Source organism: Equus przewalskii, chromosome X (assembly GCF_037783145.1).
Source record: "Equus przewalskii isolate Varuska chromosome X, EquPr2, whole genome shotgun sequence".
Taxonomy (NCBI): Eukaryota; Metazoa; Chordata; class Mammalia; order Perissodactyla; family Equidae; genus Equus; species Equus przewalskii.
Genome location: NC_091863.1, coordinates 88181316 through 88193320, shown reverse-complemented (window position 1 = coordinate 88193320; position 12005 = coordinate 88181316). Strand labels below are relative to the sequence as shown.

At 39.6% G+C, this 12005-nt stretch overlaps 1 protein-coding gene across 16 annotated transcripts in view; it reads left to right on the top strand.

The window, feature by feature from the left end:
- ACSL4 (acyl-CoA synthetase long chain family member 4) overlaps nucleotides 1–12005 on the top strand; it is a 151036-nt gene that overhangs the window by 70086 nt on the left and 68945 nt on the right. For 6 of the 16 annotated variants that reach the window (XM_070603858.1, XM_070603848.1, XM_070603854.1 and 3 more), the window contains exon 1: nucleotides 2385–2524. The exons of the other annotated variants lie outside the window; for them this stretch is intronic. The gene's annotated coding sequence lies outside the window, so the exon portion shown is untranslated. Of the gene's footprint in view, nucleotides 1–2384; nucleotides 2525–12005 lie in introns of those variants that run through there. 16 annotated transcript variants of the gene reach the window in all.

Below are 12005 nucleotides of genomic sequence, written 5' to 3'. Positions count from 1 at the left end.
AGAATATAAGTATAAAGAAGAATAAAAGCACCATCATCCCATACAAAGGGAGATCTCTTGTTAACTTTTGGGTATATAGGATTGTGCACACGTTTTTGTACACACATATATGGGTGCCTGCATGTGCACAAATATACACGTGTATGCACATGTGCAAACATGTATTTTCTTTCTACAAAAATGGGCTTTTATGGTACATAGGGATTTGTAACTTGCTTCCTTTAACTTGACACTATATTGTGAGCACCTTTCACGATCAGTAACTCTGAATAAGTGAAAAAGACATCTCAGTGGGAAAAGAACAACACTGTGCCTTGTAAATACAATGTTCTAGTTAAAATAACTGGTTTCTAGGACAAACTATAATCTTAAAAAAAAATTCATGGTCACCAAAAGTAAATAACCAAGGAATTTTTAAATTCTCAATGTTGAACCACTTCAGTTCTGTTTTAAATTTAACTATGAATGTATTATTTAAATTATAGTTACTAGTAATGATGTATAAGTGCAATATATTAAAATATCATTAGAAATCTTTTTGGGTGGAGTTTCATTTTAATGAAGATTTTAAAGCTGAGCTTTAATAGTTGCTTTGGTTCAAAGGAAACTAACTGCTCTGACTAATTTTTGGTAAAGGTGTGGGTGTAGTTGTATTCTTTCACAACTTACAAGAGTAAAGATAATCTAGGTAACTGTAGCTACACGAATCTTTGCTATGGTATCTCAGTCTATAGTATATAAAATGGAACATGGGGAGAACTGTGTTGGAGGCCCAAGTTTGACTTGGGCAAGCATGTATGTATTCTGCTCTCTTATGTTATCTAGAAACATTTTCATTAAGCACATTCACTGAAGGCTCGTTATAACCTCTTCTGGGTTTCTACTGTGGGACTTAGAGGTGAGAATACCTTACTCGACGCTGCAGAGTTTTTAATGCGTTAATCATTTTCCATGAATTCAATAGAGTATTTAACAAAAGAAGATTCTACCTTGCAGACAGTGGTGTTGTGAAGGCCCTGTATGGCTGCTCACGTTTTGTTCTGGCGATTGACAGTATCCCTGTTCTCCGAGGCCGTGCATCTTGGCCTTTTTGGAATTGATTTTGCAGCGCGAGAATTTTTCTCTCCTAGGTGCTGTCAAGTTAGCAGATTTTACAGGAAAGTCAGCATAGAGGTACCCTATTTCTCACCTGATTAATGAGAGGGGCATGTGAGATCCGGCTGTTACAGAGGTGTCGAAAACATTAATGGCGGATTCTAGTGGCTGTAATGAAGTTAGTGCTGTGGAAGGCATGGTGAAATACCTGTTTTCTCGTAGGTATTTTGTTTATTACCTTTAATATATGCTTGAAGTATTTTACTACTGTAAAATAAGTAAGGATAGAGTTTTGAAGGACCACTCCCCTGGGGGCATCTGAATAATGAGTTGTCAGAGAAAGGCTGGAGAAATAGGCAGAGCTGCTAGCTGAGATGGTGATCATTCATTATGCTCAGAATACGTTAGTCATTTTGGCTTCTGAAATGAACTGAAAGCTGAAAACTTCCCTCAGACAGGAAACAGGAACTGGGTGAATGAGCTTAAAATTCAGTTGTGGCTTTGAAAATAGAAGAGAAGAAAAGCCAGAACTAGCACTAACATCTCATGGGATGAATCCAAGTCAAAAATGCTGTGTTCCACATGAGCACTGAAGATGCTAAGTTGAGAAGTAGCTTAAAAGAATAATTGGAAAATCATAACTTGACTGAGGGGCAGAACTGGCCAGAACTAGCTATAAACAATTGTTGGATGAATGTGTTTCAGACAAACAGAGCAGAAAAGAGAAAAGCAGGCAGGGATAATGGTATTCTTACACCTGGAACCACAGACACCTTCAGGATATGCTCAATCGCAAGGTTAGTCTAGAATGGGTTAGAGTCTTTGGTAAAATATTTGGCATTCCCTTAGTGCACAGGCAGTTCCTTACCGGGAGTAGGTTAGAATTTCTGTGAAGCAAGTAATTTCCATAACCTGGAAACTAGAAGAGGCAGGATTTAGGCTCACTGTCGGTGAATTACCGCAACCTACAGATGGGAAGCTATGTAGTGTTTATTTCCCCGAATAGAAAGAAATGTCATCATTAGCATATTCATTCAAATATAGTTACATGTTACACATTTTTAAGCAAAATGACTTTACTTGTAAGGATATTATACAACTCAAATTTCCCCCAGAAATTTTTGGATTCCTTTACCTAGATCTTTAGTTTAATTTTAGTTTCACTTGTACACATATTTACATTAATTTTAATATTCTCTCAGCCCCCAAGAGATTGCTGAGTATTAAGATGATTGTAGGGGAGTAGCTTTCTTTAGGAAATAGCCCTGAAAGAGTGGATTTCTTTACAGGCAGTATCCCTGTAACGTAGTTTGAGAAGAGACAGCTGCAAAATGGAGACCTCCATGGTAAATCCCCCGCCTCCATCTGTATTCCTGTTTTGAAATGGAATTCCCCCACCTCACTTTGACAGCATTTCTTGAGGGACTAGGTGAGTAGAACCGAATGAGGGATGATTCTCTACCCCAGGAGTACAAAATATTCAGTGGGGTTAAAAAGACACTTGCACCAGTTTTTTTTTTTTTTTTCTCATAAAGCCCCGAACCCTAGAGATTGTAGTTTTTAAACCTCTTAGGGAGAAAGTGCCTGCTTACAAACTTGTTTCTAATTGTTCTCCACTGAGTGAGACTGTTGACCACCTCCCTCCCCGCCTTTGATTGAAGGGTCATGTTGCTTAGGGCCGGCTGGCAGGAAAGAGGAGGCGGATGCTATCCCAGGGCATTACCAAAGGAGCAGGAGGTGGCAGTGAGCATATGGTCTATACCAGAGTGTACTTTGAGTTTTGAAAACCAAGAATCTTAACCCCAGTTTGTTTGTTTGTTTTTTAAAGATTTTATTTTTCCCCCAAAGCCCCCCGGTACATAGTTGTGTATTTTTAGTTGTGGGTCCTCCTAGTTGTGGCATGTGGGACACCGCCTCAGCATGGCCTGACCAGTGGTGTCATGTCCACGCCCAGGATTTGAACCAATGAAACCCTGGGCTGCTGAAGCAGAGCGCATGAACTTAACCACTTGGCCACGGGGCCGGCCCCCATCAACCCCAGTTTGCACTTTAGACGTATTTTAAAATCAAGTTGTAGCCTATGGGATTCCTTAAGCTAAGAGTATGTTTAATTTACTATCACAATCTCCATCAGAAATCTGCAAAATTGAGTCAAACCTCTATTTGTCTTTTTTCAAAGGTGGGATTTATCGTTATATAACACATCCATGTTACTTTAGATTTTGACTTTAATAAGACACAAGCAACTCATTTGGAAGCACCTAATTTTGGTTGAAAGGATTGTTTTTCAACCTAGAGTTGATTTCTCTAATTTTGCATCGTTCCCACCTATTGTAATGCTAAGGGCATTTTATCTGTCCATTCTCTTTTAGATGTCATAACATTTTATAATGATCTCATGCTTTTGCATTGGAAGGAGTGATTAAGAATTTGGTTAGGATGGAAAATCAGTAGATTCTTTGCTTCTGCTGCTGACCTCTCCCTTCGGTGTAAAAGAAAATCAATGATGTTTCAAAGCTGCACAGTTCCATGCTTGAGTGCATAAAATCGTTCTGTGGAGTGATCTTCTAAACTTTTAGAATTTGTGTTGAGTTTGGTACTTGGCCAGGTCTGGGGCCATGTCCTGCTATTGCTAGACCTATTTTTTCCCTTGCTTTTACCGGCACTGCTCCATTGCTGCTGAAAGATCAGGATGTTGCGTGGCCTTGGCACTGGGCACTGAACCTCACTGCCTTTGTCTTCTACTTTCAGACAGAGCAGGCGGGGAAACCGTAAGATGGAGCGCTGGGGAGCATTTTTTTTTTTTGAGGAAGATTAGCCCTGAGCTAACACCTACTGCCAATCCTCCTCTTTTGGCTGAGGAAGACTGGCCCTGAGCTAACATCCTTGCCCATTTTCCTCTACTTTCTATGTGGGACGCCTACCACAGCATGGCTTGCCAAGCGGTGCCATGTCCACACCTGGGATCCGAACCTACGAACCCAGGGCCGCCGAGAAGCGGAACGTGCGAACTTAACCGCTGTGCCACAGGGCAGGCCCCTGGGAGCATTTTAATAATACCTTTCCTTATTCTTTAAAAATCTGTCCTGTAAGACACTGTCACGTAACTTCAAGATATATGGTAAAAAGGAACTTTTATTTTTGAAACTTCCTCTGTGTTGACCTTAGATTTGCTTTTGAAGAGGAGCAAACACATAAGAACGCAAACCAGCTTCTTACCTTTCACTGCTGCTCACATTGGTTGCAGATGCTTCAAGGAGGGTTGAATTATAACCTAGTTTAAAGATGATATGTTTTAGATTAAGTATTCACAGGAATAACTGTAAAGTGATGTCTTAAAGGCGAATTCCATTGCAGATGCAGCAGAAGTTAAATGCTTTAGGGATAAACGGGTGATATCTACAGTAGGAAATATCGGCACTGTTGAAATTGTAGCAAGTTTCTTGGCTGACCTTTGTGTGCGGATACACGACTCCCCTTCCTTAAACAGTATTTCATTGAGATGGGAAAAAGCCTCCTGCTCTGTTTGGGAGTTTTTAGTACTCTGGTGCTTCTCTTTAAATCTGTTTTTGAAATACTGGATTTGGATCTCATCCTATGCAAAAGTGACGTATATTGAGACATTTTAAATACTTAATGAAATCTCCAAGTAATGAAACTTCCATTGGGTGTGTTCCACAGTGGAACTAAGCTACTCCAAATTTTACACATGCCAGAGGAGTAGTATAACCAGAAGGCAGTTGTTTATACTAGCTCGCTAGTAGTCTGCAGATGAAATTGATCCAGGCGTTTGTTTTCTATGTTTTTTAGCTCTGCATTTTTCTTTCCTTTATTCTTTCTCAGAATCTAACTCTCATCCTTTGGCTCTGCATACTTTTCCTTGCCCCAATATTTGAAGGAAGTTTTAAAAAAAATCCATTTTTTAGGCCAGCCAGCTTATACCTAAGCAGTAACAAGTATAACTGGATAATCCCAGAGGGTAGCTATTATTATTATTACTAGCTTTTTAAAAAGTATATAATTGTCTGATTGGGCTATTATTATAGGGTTGAGAGTTGCCTCATGGGTGATCCTCCTTTCCTAGTCTGCCTATATGTCTGCTCTCTGTTTTCATGTCCACTTAAAATATTATCTATTGAATAATAAGCTCCATGAGGACAGGGCATAGTATATGCTCACTGAATATTTCTTAAACAAGTGCATGTGCTTGTACCTGTAACTGCCCAGTATTTGGGAAACTAGATTTTTAAAAATAGTACAAAGGAAAAGGGTTGTTACGGGCTACACTTGTTTTTAATTCCTTTCCTCATATAAAAATGTTATTATGGGGGCTGGCCCCGTGGCCGAGTGGTTAAGTTCGTGCGCTCCGCTGCAGGCGGCCCGCTGTTTCGTTGGTTCGAATCCTGGGCACGGACATGGCACTGCTCATCAAACCACGCTGAGGCAGCGTCCCACATGCCACAACTAGAAGGACCCACAACGAAGAATATACAACTGTGTACTGGGGGGCTTTAGGGAGAAAAAGTAAAAAAAAAATAAAAAGTAAAAATGTTATTATGGTGGTTAGTCTTCAGTAATGATGATTGCAAAACTGAGGAAAACAGACGCAACCATTTGTTTCCTGTTTCAGTGAGTCTCTGTGCAGTAGGGTGACATCACTTTCATATTTAGGAGAGCCCATATTAGGTAATAGTCTTCTTTTTGGTCAGCAGGATTGTCCCTGAGCTAAGATCTGTGGCAATCTTCCTCTATTTTGTTTGTGGGACGCCTCCACAGCATGGCTTGATGAGTGGTGTGTAGGGCCACACCCGGGATCTGAACCTGTGAACCCTGGGCCACTGAAGTGGAGCATGCGAACTTAACCACTGCATCACTGGGCCTGCCCCTGTAATAGTCTTTACAACTTTCTCTTGTCATGCTAGAAGGCATAGTGACCTACTACCAAAGAAGTTTTATTCTAACATATTCGTCTTTATATGTAGGGATCTCTTAACCAAATGGATTCTTTCTTCTAGATTTTTTAAATATGATCTTAATACGTGGATTATTTTTTAAAATAAATATTTCATTTTGGAATAAATTTTGGGTTTAGAGAAAATTTTTAAAGGTAGTTCAGAGGTCCTGTATATCTTTACCCAGCTCTGCCTAATGTAACATTTTACATAACATACCATTGGTGCAGTACTCTTAACTATAGAATTTATTTGATTTCCCTAGTTTTTCTACCAAAGTCTTTTCTTTTTCTGTCCCAGGATCTAAAATTGTTAGACATGTTTATTTTAGAAGACATGCATAGATAAAAAGACAAAACAAAATACTGGTAATCTCCCCCTATGCAGAGATAATTACTGATATTTTTAGTGTATATCTTTCCATATTTTTTCTATAAAGTCTATTAATCCATTCCCCAAAAAACAATTTGGATTTCCCTAAAAGACAGGTTACAAAATGTGCTTTATATACCATTTTGTATTTGCTCTTTTACACTTAGTATAACATTTACCCTTTTTGTGAACATCTTCCCATGCCTGCTGTTTTCAATATAGTTATAGTTCAATCTGTTCCCTATCCTTAGATATTTTGTTGTTTTCATTTCTTTGCTCAGTTAATTCTTTGACTTAAGGCCAAGCTATGCATGTGTTCTTAACCTGTTCCCCCCAACAAACCTGAGAAATGATACTCTCTTATCAGTAATAATGGCTCATTAAGCCAGTGATTCTAAATATGTATTAGGTTGAACCATTTGAAATTGCTGTTTTTTGTGCACACCAGATTGACTATTGTCAATTTTATATTGTTCGACCCTAGTTTGAAAAAGCTTTCTAGGTTATTCTGATCCATTCCCCCTCTTCTCACTCCACTGAGACTCCCTGGCCTCTCTGCTGAGAATCTCAGGTCACCTGCATTTAGAATGGTGAGCGGACTCTGAAACATTTTGGCCAGGCAAAAATGTTGACAAACTCACCTTCCAGGTGTCTCTGATAAACACAACATCCTTAAGACCTTTACCCATGTTGATGACATGTGCAGAGAACTTGAACTCCGGTGAATTGCAGTTGCCCGTCAGTATATTGAAAATCGACTCTGGAGCTTTCAACCTTAGCTCTGCGAGATAGCCTGATGCCTCTGTCTGCTGGTTCCATGTCTGTATTGGATAGCCAAGGCCACTGGTGCCACCTAGTGGTACTTTTTAGAATAGCAGCTGATGTTGCTCTACCGCTCTCCAACATACCAAATACTTGAACTTTTTCTTCTTTTACACTTGTCCATGTTTGTGGTCTCACTTCCCTTTTCTTCTCCCCACCTATGCCAGTGGCGCTTATGGATTTCATTCAAGGACATACACTAGCCATATAGTTTTGCTGTGATATCCTTGTTTAAATAAAGGCTTTGGAGTATGAGACATGAAATAAGTGTAAACACACTCAACAGACTGTTATTTGCCCTGCTTATGAAGTCATGCTCCCTACCCAAAATGGGCATAAAGTTCATATTGTGTCAGAATGTGGCACTTCTCATGTTTAATTTCAAGCTTCTCAATATATGGGAGGAAGCACTCCTACGTATGTCGGATGTGAAGAGGCATAAACTTCTACTTCGAGTGAAAAATTTAACTTGGAAATCTTTCTTTGGTTTCCTTTCTCTTTAGTATGACTTGTTACATCCCATGTTCATCCAAGAACTATTTAGTCAGCACCTGCTGTGTAGCTGTACTCGGCTAGGTTCTGGGGATTATAGTGGCGATCAGGACAGACATGACCTCTGCCTCGAAGGAGCTTACAGCCCAACAGGGGAACAGAAGCTTGAACAAATTGAAGCGCTGTGCTATCTGGGTGCTGGGAGAGCAGATAGCAGAGGCACCTGACACAACGGGGAGAGGTCAAGGAAGGCCTTTTAGAAGTGTCATTTAAACTAAGACCTAAAGGAAGCCAGGAAAAGGGAGAATAGAATGTTCTTGGCAGAAGGGAAAGCATGTGCTAGACGCAGAGGTGAGAGATTAAGCTTGGTGCTTTTGAGAAACTAAAAGAAGTTTGTGATGGCTGGAGCTGTGAAACCAACTCATTTAAGCCTCATGAGAGCCCTGGTAGGGAGCAGTAGTGTTAGTGCCTCCATTTTAGAGTTGTGGCAAATGAGGCAAAGAGGTTAAATAACTTGCCTGAGGTCACTCAACTCTAGTAAGTGGTGCAGCCAGGAACTGGACCCAGGCCATCTGGTTCCAGCATGTTGGCTCCTAACTGCCATAGTAGACTGCCTCCCAGCAGGGCATTGTGTTATATTGGAACTTTCTTGTCCACCTCTTTAGCCTTCGATGGAGCATGGCTCCTGATCCTGTTCCTCTGTGGTCTTTTTTCTGATCAGTAAAATCTTTCTTAGTAAACTGAATGTTAGACTGTACTAGGCACAGACTATTCCAAGAGCTGGAGCTTATAAATGAGTGAAAAATTCCTTAAGCTTAGAGCATCTGGGCTAGCCCAGAAATTCTCTGATTTGCTTTAGTCTTTTATCATTGACTGGGAATCAAATACCTCATTTGATATGCACCTCTAAGGTTGCTAACCTGTATTTTTCAGAAAATCCTAGGTGGCAAGTTATAATTGGTTGTATTTTTTTGCAAAAAATGAGTATAAGATATGTATTCCCCACAAGGCTAGAATTTTTGTTTGATTGCTAAAGTTAACTTGGCAGTATCCTTTTCTCTGACTTTTAAAGTTAGTTAAAGGGTAAACACAACTAAATAGGACTACAGTTTTTCAAAGTCATATAAATTAGACACCTATAAATGGAGATATCTTTTTACAGTGGATCTGATTTATCCTTCATGTACTTAAAATACAAGTGCGTGTTTCGTAAAATGAGGAATAGACTTCAGTTTGAAGTTATCAGTTAAGGTTTTAAACTAGATTTTAGAAGTTGGATTATAAATACTCAGTTGTACATAAACTATTGAAGATTGTTGTAATTTGATATTGTTGAAGCGCCTGGAATAAAGAGGGGTGTGTGTGTGTGTGTGTTTAATGGCACAAAGCTGGTGCTTTCATTTACTTGCCCATTTGTATGACTGGATTCAATCAGGAGTGACGACTCGGAAGTGTCTTTCCAGGAGTGAAGATCGGCCTCTGCTGGTGTAGCCGTACATTCTTGCCTTGTTCTCCGTGGGACCAGAGTTGGCGTTATTACTAGGGTCATCACTAGGGATGTTTTTGCGAAAAACAATAAGGGGGAGGGACACTCTGATAATAATTATGCCGAGACAACTGGTATCAACCAGGAGACAGACCCCGGCAAGCTGGGAAATGCGATCACCCTTGTTTTAACCAGTTCACACAGGGATCCAATTTGTGAGCTTCACTTCAGAAGCACTGGCTCGACCCAGTTGTGTTAACGAGCAGCCACAGATAGATTTTTCCTTTACATTGGAATAAAAACATTTATTTTCGAGTAAATGTGTTCTTGCATATTGTAGTAGAATCGTATGTGGAGCAGCTGTATTCTTTTTATAATTTTTGGTGTGGTGAACTCCGTGCTGCAAGGCCCTGTCGAGGTTACTGCAGGACACATTCCTAGCTGTGTGGGCCTGACAGGAAATGAGATTACTTACCAATGATGCTTTACCGTTTCCCAAAACATTTGGAGATGAAAACTTTCAGAAAAATAAATGGTCAGCCTTTTCCGCCTTCTTCTTGTGAAGTCAGCTAGTGCACATTTGTAATGCAATATCACAGTTGGTTGGAATGTCTGAAGCAAGACAGTCTTAGGTAAGCTGATAGCCTCTGACGTTGGAGGAGCTGGTCGCAGAGTTCAGGTTGTAAACAAGAGTGCCCTGATGGAGAGCTACCTTCTGAAATCCCCTCCCTTCATAATCCCTCTCATCACCTGTGTGGCGAGCAAAGCAGTGATAGCCATCTACTGCCTTTTGCTTGTGGTACATTTTCCAGGGGCAGGCCTCAATTCCCCTTGGGGGACTGGCCTCGTCAGCTGGAAAACATTGTCCTTATGGGGTAGAAAAGTGCGAGTATGACGTGGTACCTATTAAATCTTACACAGATATCATCTGGCATGTGAGTTCATGTTTGTTTTGATAGGATAAGTGAGTGGAACTCTGGGCTTTACAGAAAGTATTTACATTTCCGTCGGTGCGGAACCCCTCATGAGTGGCTTTTTGATATTGTCTATTCACTTGCTCATAGTAGTCAATTTTTGTTAGTCGCGTTTTGACATAGGGGACCGCAAGGATGCTTAGCTTTAGGAGACATTTAACATTGTAGTTATAGCAAGAAAAAAGAAACTTTATTTTATTTAGCTTCATGGATGATATTATATGAGCAAAAGAAGTTTATTGTGAGTCTAGTTTAAAAACAGTAGTGTCTGTTCTTTCTGTAGTGCAGTTGAAGTCAGCTTCTGACTCAGTTTACAGTAGCACTTTGATATTGAGAGGGGCAAACTGCCTTATGGGTCATCTCCGTTGTCACTTATCAACACACACAGACACAGACATGCTTTAGAATTAATTCAAAGACTGCTGCTATATTTTCTTATTTATTAAATGATAAAAGGAAATATATTTGCTGTATAAGTTTTAGAAAATGTAGGACAAATATAAGGATAAACCTAAAAATCACATATAACTTTACAACCCAGAGGTGAACATTTTGGCTTGTAGCCTGGGTGTATTTGAAAGAGTTGATACTTGTACTTTGTTTCAACTTAAACCAATTTCACTTCGTCTATGTTGAACGTTTGCTCATATCCTTAAGTGTTCTTTGACAATGCTGCATCTGATGACTGTGTAGTATTTGATCTAGTGGATACATCATTATTTTACCAATCTCCTTTTGGGCATTTGAAGTTATTTCTAGTTTTTCTGTTATCTGTATCGCAATGATAACTATCGTCTCCAATTTTTATGTGTGCACCTCTGATTATTTCCTTAGGGAATTCCTAGAAGTAAAAAATGAAATTAAGGCCTCCTGATGCGTATTGCCAAATTGCTTTGCATAAAGCTTGTGCCAATTTACACTTCTGTAAACAGTATGTAAAATGCCTGTTAGTGTACATTTGGAAGCACTGAGTAATTTCTTTATTCTTAATTGGTGCTAAATTTGATGGAACCCCAGGACATTGTTGTCTATTTTAGTAAATAAAAATTATTTCTGGCAGAAATGAAAATGGGGATGTAATGTTGTAAACAGTACTGCAAGGAACTGGTGGCCCCAGTTTTTTATTTTTTTTTTGAGAATCATCGAAACAGACCATATTTTATTTTATTTATTTTATTTTTTAATTGAGTTCATAATAGTTTATATCCTTGTGAATTTCACTTGCACCTTATTTCTTGTTTGTCATCATATAAGTGCTCCCCTTCATGCCCTGTGCCCAGCCCCCAGCCCCCTTCCCCTGGTAACCACTGAGCTGTTCTCTTTGTCCGTGTGTTTCTTTACCCTCCACATATGAGTGAAGTCATATGGTGTTTGTCTTCCACAGTTGGGCTTACTTTGCTTGACATAATACCCTTCAGGTTCATCCATGTTGTTGCAAATGGGATGATTTTGTCTTTTTTATGGCTGAGTAGTATTCCATTGTATATATATACACCACATCTTCTTTGTCCAATCATCAGTCCATAGGCACTTTGGTTGCTTCCATGTCTTGGCTATTGCGAATAGTGCTGCAATGAGCAGAGGGGTGCATATGTTACTTTGGATTGTTGATTTCAAATTGTTTGGGTAGATACCCAGTAGTGGGATAGGTGGGTCATATGGTATTTCTATTTTTAGTTTTGTGGGAAATCTCCATACTGTTTCCCATAGTGGCTGCACCAGTTTGCATTCCCACCAGCAGTGTATGAGGGTTCCCTTTTCTCCACACCCTCTCCAACATTTGTTATTTTTAGTCTTAGTGATTATAACAAT